Genomic DNA, 9,245 nt, shown 5'->3' with positions numbered 1-9,245 from the left:
CCCGCGGGCCTTCCGGAGCGGGCCGGCAGGACCCAGGGCGGGGCTGGTCCGGCTCTCCCCTGGCAGGGCACAGCTGGCGCTTTCCCCTTCCCCGCGCACAGGACGGGACTCAAGAGGCCCCCGGGCTGTTGAGCTGGGGCCAGCACCACCTGTGCCCCCCCCGGCTGGCACCAGCACCAGCACCAGCACCGGGCACCGGGCACGACCCCCCCAGCAGAGACCTGGTGCCCGCACATCCCGGCTGCTGCTCCCAGGGGGGGGGGGGGGGTTGGAGCCGCCTGCGGGAGCTGTGCCAGCGCTGGCTGGAGCCCCAGCGCCGCAGCAAGGAGCACATCCTGGAGCTGGCGGTGCTGGGGCAGTTCCTGGCCGTCCTGCCCTGGGAGATGCGGAGCTGGGAGCGGGCATGCAGCGGGAGCCCTGCGCCGAGGCGGTGGTCCTGGCCGAGGGGTTTCGTGTGGGGCAAGTGGAGGAGGACAAGCTCCAGGCGCCGTCCCCATCTCCATGTGTCTGGGGACGCTCCCTCCCCCAGCTCTCTCCCAGTCCCTGGGCACGGTAACACATTTGCCTTGTCCCCGGGTCCCTGTGCGTGTCAAGGTTGAGGATATGTCATTGGACAAGATGGTGCCCACCGGGGCACTGTGGGAACATCTTAAATCCTGCCTGGCACGGCCACAGCCCCAGCCCTTTCCTGTGGCCATGCCCCTAAAGGAGGCAGGACAGGATGAAACCGCCGAGCCTCAGAACGAGCCCCTTTGGGTCCCCAGGAAGGAGCTCCTGCCCCAGCAGGACCCAGGTGAAGCACTGGATGCAGGGCAGGCCTGGGTCTGGGGGCCTGAGTGACTGTCCTGCATTTGGGGAGAGAATCTTCCTCTCTGCCCTGCCTATGAACAGAGTTGTTGGGGCTCATCTCCAGCTGCCTGCCTGTGGATGTCCATTAGCAGGAACTGGGGGAATTGGAGTCTTCCTTCTTCCTGCTCTCCCACATGTGGAGGCTTCTGGCCGCCCTAGTAACAGGCCAGTACAGCTGAAAGCAGGGCTTTCCCCGTGCCAGTAGCACCAGGGCTAACCTGTGCATTCTCCACCCTACGCGGCAGGTGCAGGGACCCTGAGCAGAGCTGAGAAGCAGCTTCCTGAGGAAGAGCTTGTAAACTTGGAGCTGCAGAGAACTTCACAGCAGCTGCTGCCTCCCCTGCTTTCTCTGGATCAAAGGCATAACATGAAGCATGGCAGGTGTTTCCAGGAATTCCCACATGGGACCATGGAACAGGACTGCCACAAGCGGTCTCTTGCATCTGTGCACAGGTCAAATTCCTGGATCCCTTGGAAGACCAGAGGGAGATCCCTTTCATCCAGGGATACAGTGAGGTCAGTAGGGATGGATAGTGGTAATGGGGTCACGTGCAGCCCTCCCAGACCTCTCCTTCTGAAAAGGAACCGAAGGCTGACTGCAACAATGACTGTCCTTGTCGCCTTCAGAGGGAGCAGTGCACATACGCATATAAACCCTGCTGAGAGCAGATGAGCGGCCAGTTAGCACAAAGGACCTGGGTCAGTGGGGGGGGAAACAACTCATCCAAAGGAGCTGGAACCAGGTAGGGTGTTTGCTGACAGACGCTCAGTCCCTGGCAGAACACAGCTCTCCCCAGGGACAGTTCCCCACCCCTCCTCTTAGCCCGAATGCAGCTTTCCCAGCCCCTTTCCCTCCCGCCATGCATCTTGTGCTCAAGTTAGTCGGGTGAGAAGGTTCACACAGATTGTAACCCCATGACACTCACTCCAAATGCTACCACCACAGCTAACGGGTGAATGCTACCACCCATTCACAGGGGTGTGAACAGACCACAGCATCAGGACACAGACAGAAGTAAACATTTCATTCAGCATTACTAGCACAACTAGCAGTACAGATGGCTGGACCATCCAAGTGGCAGGGAATAAAGTCTCATTGGTTCATACTCTCTTTCAAACCTCCAGTGTCCCCGGATGTTGCCAACAGGGCAACTGACCTGGGAGAAACCACTGTCCCTGCAGGGCAGCCCCAAGCTCACCTGTCTCCTCCATCCCTGCTGCAGCCTGTTACTCCACGACAACCCGTTTAAGACACCATTGAGAGAACATTCCCATCCCCACTGCTGTGCCTGGAGAAGGGGTCGTGGGGGCATTTCAGGCCAGGTGCAGCCAGACCTTCCTCCACCCCCCCCTTGAGGTCACAGGCCATGGGGAGAAGCGGGGAGATGAGCTAGCAGGAACGGACCAGTGTCAATGGCGAGGGGCTGGTCTGTGGGTTTGCTGGTGCCTGGTGAGAATAGAGCTCTGCCTGAAACTCTTCCCACAGTCAGTGCAGTGGTGTGGCTTTTCACCAGTGTGGACACGAAGATGAACACGGAGCTTGGACGGGTAATTAAAGCTCTTTCCACATTCTGGGCAGTGGTGCAGTTTTCTCCCCGTGTGCTGGTGGACACGGAGCATGGATGGGTGGGGAAAGGTTCTCCCACCATCAGCACAGGGGCATGGCATCCCCTTGGCATGGAGGCACTGGTGGGCTTGGAGCTGGGTTGCGCATGGCAAGTTCTTCCCACTGGTGCACAGGGATGACTTGTCCCCAGAGGGGTCACACCAGTGGGCATGGAGATGATGTTGCCCAGCAAAACTCTTCCTGCACAGGGCGCAGCGGGAAGGCCTCTCCCTGGTGTGCACGCGCTGGTGATCACGGAGCTTGGACGGGAAGGCAAAGCTCTTTCCACACTGGACACAGTGGTAAGGTTTCTCTCCAGTGTGGACGAGCTGGTGATCGCGGAGCTTGGATGGGAAGGCAAAGCTCTTCCCGCACTGGCCACAGTGGTGTGGTTTCTCTCCGGTGTGGACAAGTTGGTGCACTCGAAGCTTGGACGCGTGGACAAATCCCTTCCCACACTCAACACAGCGGTATGGTTTCTCCCCAGTATGGACATGCTGGTGCTGGGCGAGAGAAGAGTTGTGCCTGAAGCTCTTCCCACAGGCAGAGCACTGGTACGGCTTCTCCCCAGTGTGGAGGCGCTGGTGGTCTTGGAGGAGGTCCAGGCGGGCAAAGCACTTCCCACACCTGGCACACTGATGCGGCTTTTCCCCAGTGTGGACATGCTGGTGATGGGAGAGAGTGGAACTGTGCCTGAAGGCCTTCCTGCATATGATACATTGATATGGCTTCTCCCCAGTGTGGACCCGCTGGTGGACTCGGAGGTGGTCTGAGCGGGTGAAGCGCTTCCCACACTCAGGGCACTGGTATAGCTGCTCCCCAGTGTGCAGGCGCTGGTGGACATGGAGGCCGTTCAGGCGGGTGAAGCTCTTTCCACACTCAGGGCAGAGGTGGGGGCGCTCCCCCAAGTGTATTCTCTGGTGCTCAATGAGGCTGTGTTCATACCAGAAGCTCTTTCTGCCCTCAGCGCTGGGATGGGCTGTCTCAGTCCTGTGGGTCCCTCCGTGCGTTGTGAAGCTCTCGCCACCTTGATACATTGGCTCCCCTCTGTGCATGCTGTCCTGCTGGCTCTCATTTCCCTGTGCCTTGGATCCTTCCCTGCACACAGGACTCTGTTGGGATTTGACTGTTCTCTCTCCGCACTGCACGAGGGGCTGGCTTCTGGCTGGAAGCAGCTCCAGGTTTGCAGGCCCTTTCTTAGGAGGCTGCTGCTCAGCTCTGCTCTGTTTCCCGGTACCTGCTGGGTGGCAAAAGGAGAAAACATTTCCACTCCTCTGTTCTGAGATGGGTCCCATGGCAGGGCAAAGCCTTGCTGCTTGGATACTCAATGTCATACCCAGATTCCCAGTAGTTCTGGTCTCAAATCCAAGCCCCGTCTGAGTAGGGAGAATTCAGAGATGTAACAGCTAAGTCTGTGCTGTCTCTGGTGGGAGTCATGCGTGGGGCAGATGTGCTAGCACAGGACTGAAGTAGCCCTCCAATCTGGGACTGAAGGGAGACCAAAGTCATCTGCTCTAAGGAAGCACAAGGCCTGCTGAGAGTAGGTCTATACCACAGCCGTGTTAGATCCTGGGAAGGACAGTGCTGAGCACTCCCCAACCCACTCAAGTTCCTTGCCATGCTCAGCCGTGAACATTCACCCGTGAGGCTGCTCAGGGCTCACCCCTAGGGCTTCCAGGCAACCTCTCTGCAGTCTGATGATGGCATCTGGGGTCAAGTCTAAAGAAGTTTTACTGGCAAACGTCTAACACGTCAGAACTGCCTGGAACTCACCTGGGGACAGGCCCTCAGTCCACGCGCTTTCTCCAGGGGCCTCATCATCACAGACCCAGAGCTCCACCTCCCCTCGCTCAATGCGGCTGATTAAGTCTGGTGCGGGACCTCCATACCCTGCGTAAGGAAGTGCATCAATAGTGGTAATCGTTGCTTTCTCTCCATCCGCTGATGGAACGGGATTTGGGGAACGGATCCAATGGACTCAAGCAACCTGAGGGGGGCTTGAAGGAAAAGGGAAGGTGAACATTTAGCATCAAGGAGCGGGCACTCCAGGCAGAAGCCTTCCATAGGTGATGCTCCTTATCATCCACATACGTGGAAGGATGGGCATATCACACAGGAATCATGAAGGACTGGGAAGTATATAAAGGATGTAAAACTCCCCGGGGAAGGCAGCGAGAGGTGCGGCGATAGGAAGGAAAAGGGAGATGTTATGCAAGCCTGGCAGCTGGGAGAGCAGCGTCCGGCTGGTAAGTCTGCTGGGGGGAAGGGGCAGGTGGCGGGGAGAGGACGGGGACGTTCCTGAGCTCGGGGCAGAGGCGATGCGCGGGGCTTTACCCAGGGAAAGTAGGGCTTGGTAATTCCTCAGCATCTGGTCCCGGTAAAGCCCCTTGTCCCCGTCTCCCAGCAGCTCCCACTCCGTGCGGGTGAAGCGCAGCGCCACGTCCTCGAACGCCTCCCGGAGCTGCAGACACAAGCGGAGCGGAGCGAGTCCCTCTGGCTCCAGGTGCCCCCCCTCCCCTCCCCCACGACGGGGCAGCCGGGGCATGGGGGCAAGGGCGGGCACCAGCCCCGTGTCCGGCCGGGGGCAGGAAGTGACGCCCTGGGGGTGCACCCCCTCCACCCAACACCTGCGGGGTCTTGCAGCGGGCCAGGAGCTGCTCTGGGCTCCCCCGTGGCGGAGGCCCGGGGCTGTGGGAGGGGTCCCGCCGGCCCTACCTGAGCCAGGCCCGCTGCAGCCATCGCCGCGCCCACACACGAGGGAGCCCGGTCCAGCCCCGCCTGACGTCACTTCCGCCCGGCCTGGACGCCTGCCCCTGAGCCGGGCAGCGCGGCCGCACTCTGACGCCACCGCGCAACCCTGCAGCTGCCCGGGCTTCCCGGGTAAGGGCGGGGCAAGCGCTGCGGTCGCTCTGGCGGCCGTGGAGGACCGCGACTCTGTGGTCGCCCCGCAGGAGCCCGCGGCTGCGTTTAACCCGCTCCTGCCCGTGGGGGCAGCGGTGTGCGCGCTTGTTTCTGCCCCTCCCCGTGTCTATGCACGTGTGCGCGTGCAGGCAGTTCTCTCTGTCCGGCATCCGTGTGTGTGTGTGTGTATGAGTGTGCATACACTTGTTTCTGCCTCCCTCTGCATACGTGCATCAGAGTGTGTGTGCACACGCGCACGTGCAGTTCTTTGCGTGTGGCTTTCTGCCTTCACGTGTGTGTGCGCGTGCCCTTGTGCCTGTGCATGTGCTCGCCTGTGTACATGCGCAGTGGTTTTTGCCTCCCTGTGCACGTGTGCATCAGTGTGTGTGCACACGTGCATGTGCAATTCTCCGGGACTTTCCTCACGCGGTTGCACGCCTCCAGCAGGCTTCGTGGAAAGGCCGCTCCTCGCCTGTGATGGTGGGAAGGCAGGGGCAGCTCGGCAGAAGGCAGGGCAGGGACGTATTAAAAGGAAACCCTCTCCTAAAAAACCCAGCGCGGTGAGAAGAGCTGTGCAGGGTTTTGTGGTCTCTGCCGGGGGCTGACTAGAAATAGCAGCCCTCTAACTAAAGAGAAGGCAGCGGGGCTGAGCTGGGAGCGGGTGTGAAACGGCCAGGCCGGATTGGATGTCATAGGGGTGGAAAACAGAGAGGTAACCCAAGGGTTGGGTTCGGGTCACGTGTGCAAAGAACTGCTGCTGCGCCCTGTCACAACCCAAAGGTGTGATTTTGGTTTGTGTGTGCTTTGGCACCACTGAATTATTTTCCCGCCAATTTGTAGCTTTCTTTGCCCTGTGCATTTCTTCTTTGCAGCACAGAAATGCACTTTGCAAAGAGTTCCCGCCATTTGTATTATAATTTGAGCCCCATTATTGGCTTGCGTGAAATTATTCCCACGTGGCGGCTAGCGATTGGCTTGCTAGCCGTATAAAAGGCTCGAGTGGTTTCCGCCCAGGTTGGAGAACCCCGAGGAGAACCCTGCGAGGGAGGACTCCACCGGGAGGAGGAGACTTCATGTCTGGTGAAGATCTCTAAGCGCTGCGGAGCCTATTGGACCCAGCGTGAATATCAAGAAGGCAACAGGGTTCTCCCCAGCCTCTAGCCTCTCCCCGTCGCCGAGCGCAATCCTCGACGTATCCCTCTCCCTGCGCGCACAAGTTCCACGGAGCCTAGCAAACTTCGTGTGAGTCTATTTTCTTCGAGTACTTTCTTCGGTTGGCGCGACGGGCTCGCGGTTTAGAGCCTCCAACCGGATGGGCTAGAAGAGTGTTCACGGGAAGGAACTCTAGTCCGCCTCTCTTCTTTTCTATCTGTAACCGCAACTCAAGCAAGTTTTCCTGCCTGCACCGCGACCATCTTCGGTGTAAGTAAATAATCTTAAATCAACCATTACGCGTCCGTGACTAATTCCAGCGTGTTGCCTGTTCTCTCCGACCCAGCGTGCCCGGGCTGCTGGCCACAGCCCGCGCGGTGCGAAAAAGGGCCTGGATCGCTCCCGGCCCGCACACGCCCATTCACAGGAGTGGGGTGGGTAGCAGCACTTCTCTGGAGGGCACTGTGGCTTAGTTGGTTAAAGCACCTGCCTAGTAAGCAGGGGATCCTAGGTTCAAATCCTAGCAGTGCCTTTTTTTTTTTCACCTCTCACCAGAAAGCAAACATTCCCAGCATCAAAAAGTGATTGAGCCTAGACCCAGCACTGAACTTCCTGGCTCGTTGCCCTTCCACAGCTCTGGTTGACTGGCTAGAGTGTCTCTGTGGCGCTCCTGCTGCCCCTGCACGCGGGGCACGAACCCTTACCATGCTGGGGCAAGCAGAATTGCAGCAAGGATTGGGACCCGGATGCTGTCACAGGTAGGTAGGGACGTGGGGGTGGGGGTGTTTATGGGGTGGGTGCGGTCTGTGGGTGCGTTTGTGGAGGGGCTCAAGCAGGGGGGTGCCAAATGCCTGCCCCCCCCCAAGCTTTTCTCCAGCTTCAGCAGCTTACCCTGGCTAGTCCTGACTTCAGCTACAGCTACTGGTTCCAGTTCTGATACCGGACCCCTTTGGACCCTAGCTCCCTGAGGAACTGGTCTGAGTTGCAACCATGCTTCAGGGTAACTAGCCACTATCCTACACTGCCCATGCCCTGGTGCATAACACTACCATAGAAACATGGCTTCAATACTGCTGGCGTTTGCTTCAGCCAGAATGCTGGCAATTATTCATCTGTCTTTCCAGTTTCTATGGAGGATTTTTCCAAAAGCATCATTGATGGTAACTTTCCAAAACTTTCAGGTGTTTCACAAAATCATAGAATCACAGACAATGAGGGTGGAAGGGACCTCAGGAGGTCACATCTAGTCCATCCTCCTGCTCAGAGCAGGGCCAGCCCCTACATCATCCAGGCTTTGTCTAGTCAGGTCAGGTCTTAAAAACCTCCAAGGATGGAGATCCCACCACCTCTCCGGGTAACCTGTTCCAGTATTTTACTACCCTCCTAGTGAGAAACGTCTTCCTAATATCCAACCTCAACTTCCCTTGCTGCACCTGGAGCCCATTGCTCCTTGTTCTGGCATTTGCCCCCACTGAGTACAGCCCAGCTCTGTCCTCTTTCAAACCCCACTTCAGGGAGTTGAAGGCTGCTATTAAATCCCCTTCAGTCTTCTCCTCTCCAGACTAAATAAGCCCAGTTCCCTCAGCCTTGTAGTGGGCAAAGTTAGTTATGATAAGGCTTTTAGCCATAGGCCAGGCCTTCCCAGAATGAAGCAATACAACTGAACAAAGCATCTTTTGATGCATTGGAAGAGGTAAGTGCTGTAACTGGAGTACTGTAGGTGAGGAATATATAGCGCTTTCCCTATAAGGACAGATAACCAAAAGTAGGATAGGACTGGTGCACCAGATAAAGAGCGCTTGGCACAGCTCCAGGGGATTGGACAATTTGGGGTGAGAAAGTTACACAAGTAATGAACAAACAACGAGAAAGTGTGTGTTCACGCTGTATCTCTGGGGAGACGGGGGCAGCCGTGGACCTTTTGCTTGCGAAGCTGAAAAGCCAGAGACAAACATCCCACACACCCAGCGAAGGACCCGAGGCTGGTAACCCCAAAGGTCATTGCTGTAACTGCCAAAGGCGCCACTTGCCAGGTCGTAATACTCTGTGCCATCTTCCAGGCTGTTGATGAAGACATTGAACAAAACTGACCCGAGGACCGACCCCTGGGGCGCTCCACTTGATACCGGCTGCCAACTAGACATTGAGCCACTGATTAATATGCTCTGATCCTGATGCTCCAGCTAGTTTCCCATCCGCTTTACATCCAGCCCATACTTCCGTAGCTTGCCTGCAAGAGTGTTGTAGGAGACAGTATTGAAAGCCTTGCTAAAATCAAGGCTAGACCACGTGCACTGGTCTCCCCATGTCCACAGAGCCAGTCATCTCTTCACAGAAGGCAATCAGGTTGGTGCATCCATGCTGACTGTTCCTAATCACCTTTTCCACCTCCAAGTGTGGAGTCCTTGAAGATCTGCTTCATGATTTTTTCCAGGGTCGGGGGTGAGGCCGACCGGTCTGTAGTTCCCTGGATTCTCCTTTTTTCCTTTCTTAAATATGGGCACTATGTTTGCCCGTTTCCAATCATTTGGGACCTCTCCTGATCACCATTAGTTTTCAAAAGTGGTGCCCAGTGGCTCTGCAATCTTATCAACCAACTCCCTGAGCACCCTTAGATACATACAGCATGTGAAACAAGGGCCAATAGTATAGTACAGGAGTCTTGACATGTAGGACCCCAACTGAACACGTAGAGAAGCTGCATTGGCTGGGAATCGAACCCAGATCTCCTGCATGG

The 9,245-nt window shown here is 57.3% G+C and overlaps 1 non-coding gene and 1 pseudogene across 1 annotated transcript; one reads left to right on the top strand and one right to left on the bottom strand.

The window, feature by feature from the left end:
* Positions 1-1,859: 1,859 nt before the first annotated feature.
* The window catches only part of LOC102370736, a 13,701-nt pseudogene continuing 6,315 nt past the window's right edge, over positions 1,860-9,245 (bottom strand).
* TRNAT-AGU lies at positions 6,967-7,040 on the top strand. The gene has a single exon. It is a non-coding gene; the product is annotated as a tRNA-Thr (tRNA).

This window comes from Alligator sinensis, unplaced genomic scaffold, assembly GCF_000455745.1.
Source record: "Alligator sinensis unplaced genomic scaffold, ASM45574v1 scaffold1329_1, whole genome shotgun sequence".
Taxonomy (NCBI): domain Eukaryota; kingdom Metazoa; phylum Chordata; order Crocodylia; family Alligatoridae; genus Alligator; species Alligator sinensis.
Note: the sequence above shows the minus strand (reverse complement) of the source record. Positions and strands in the feature narration are given on the sequence as shown.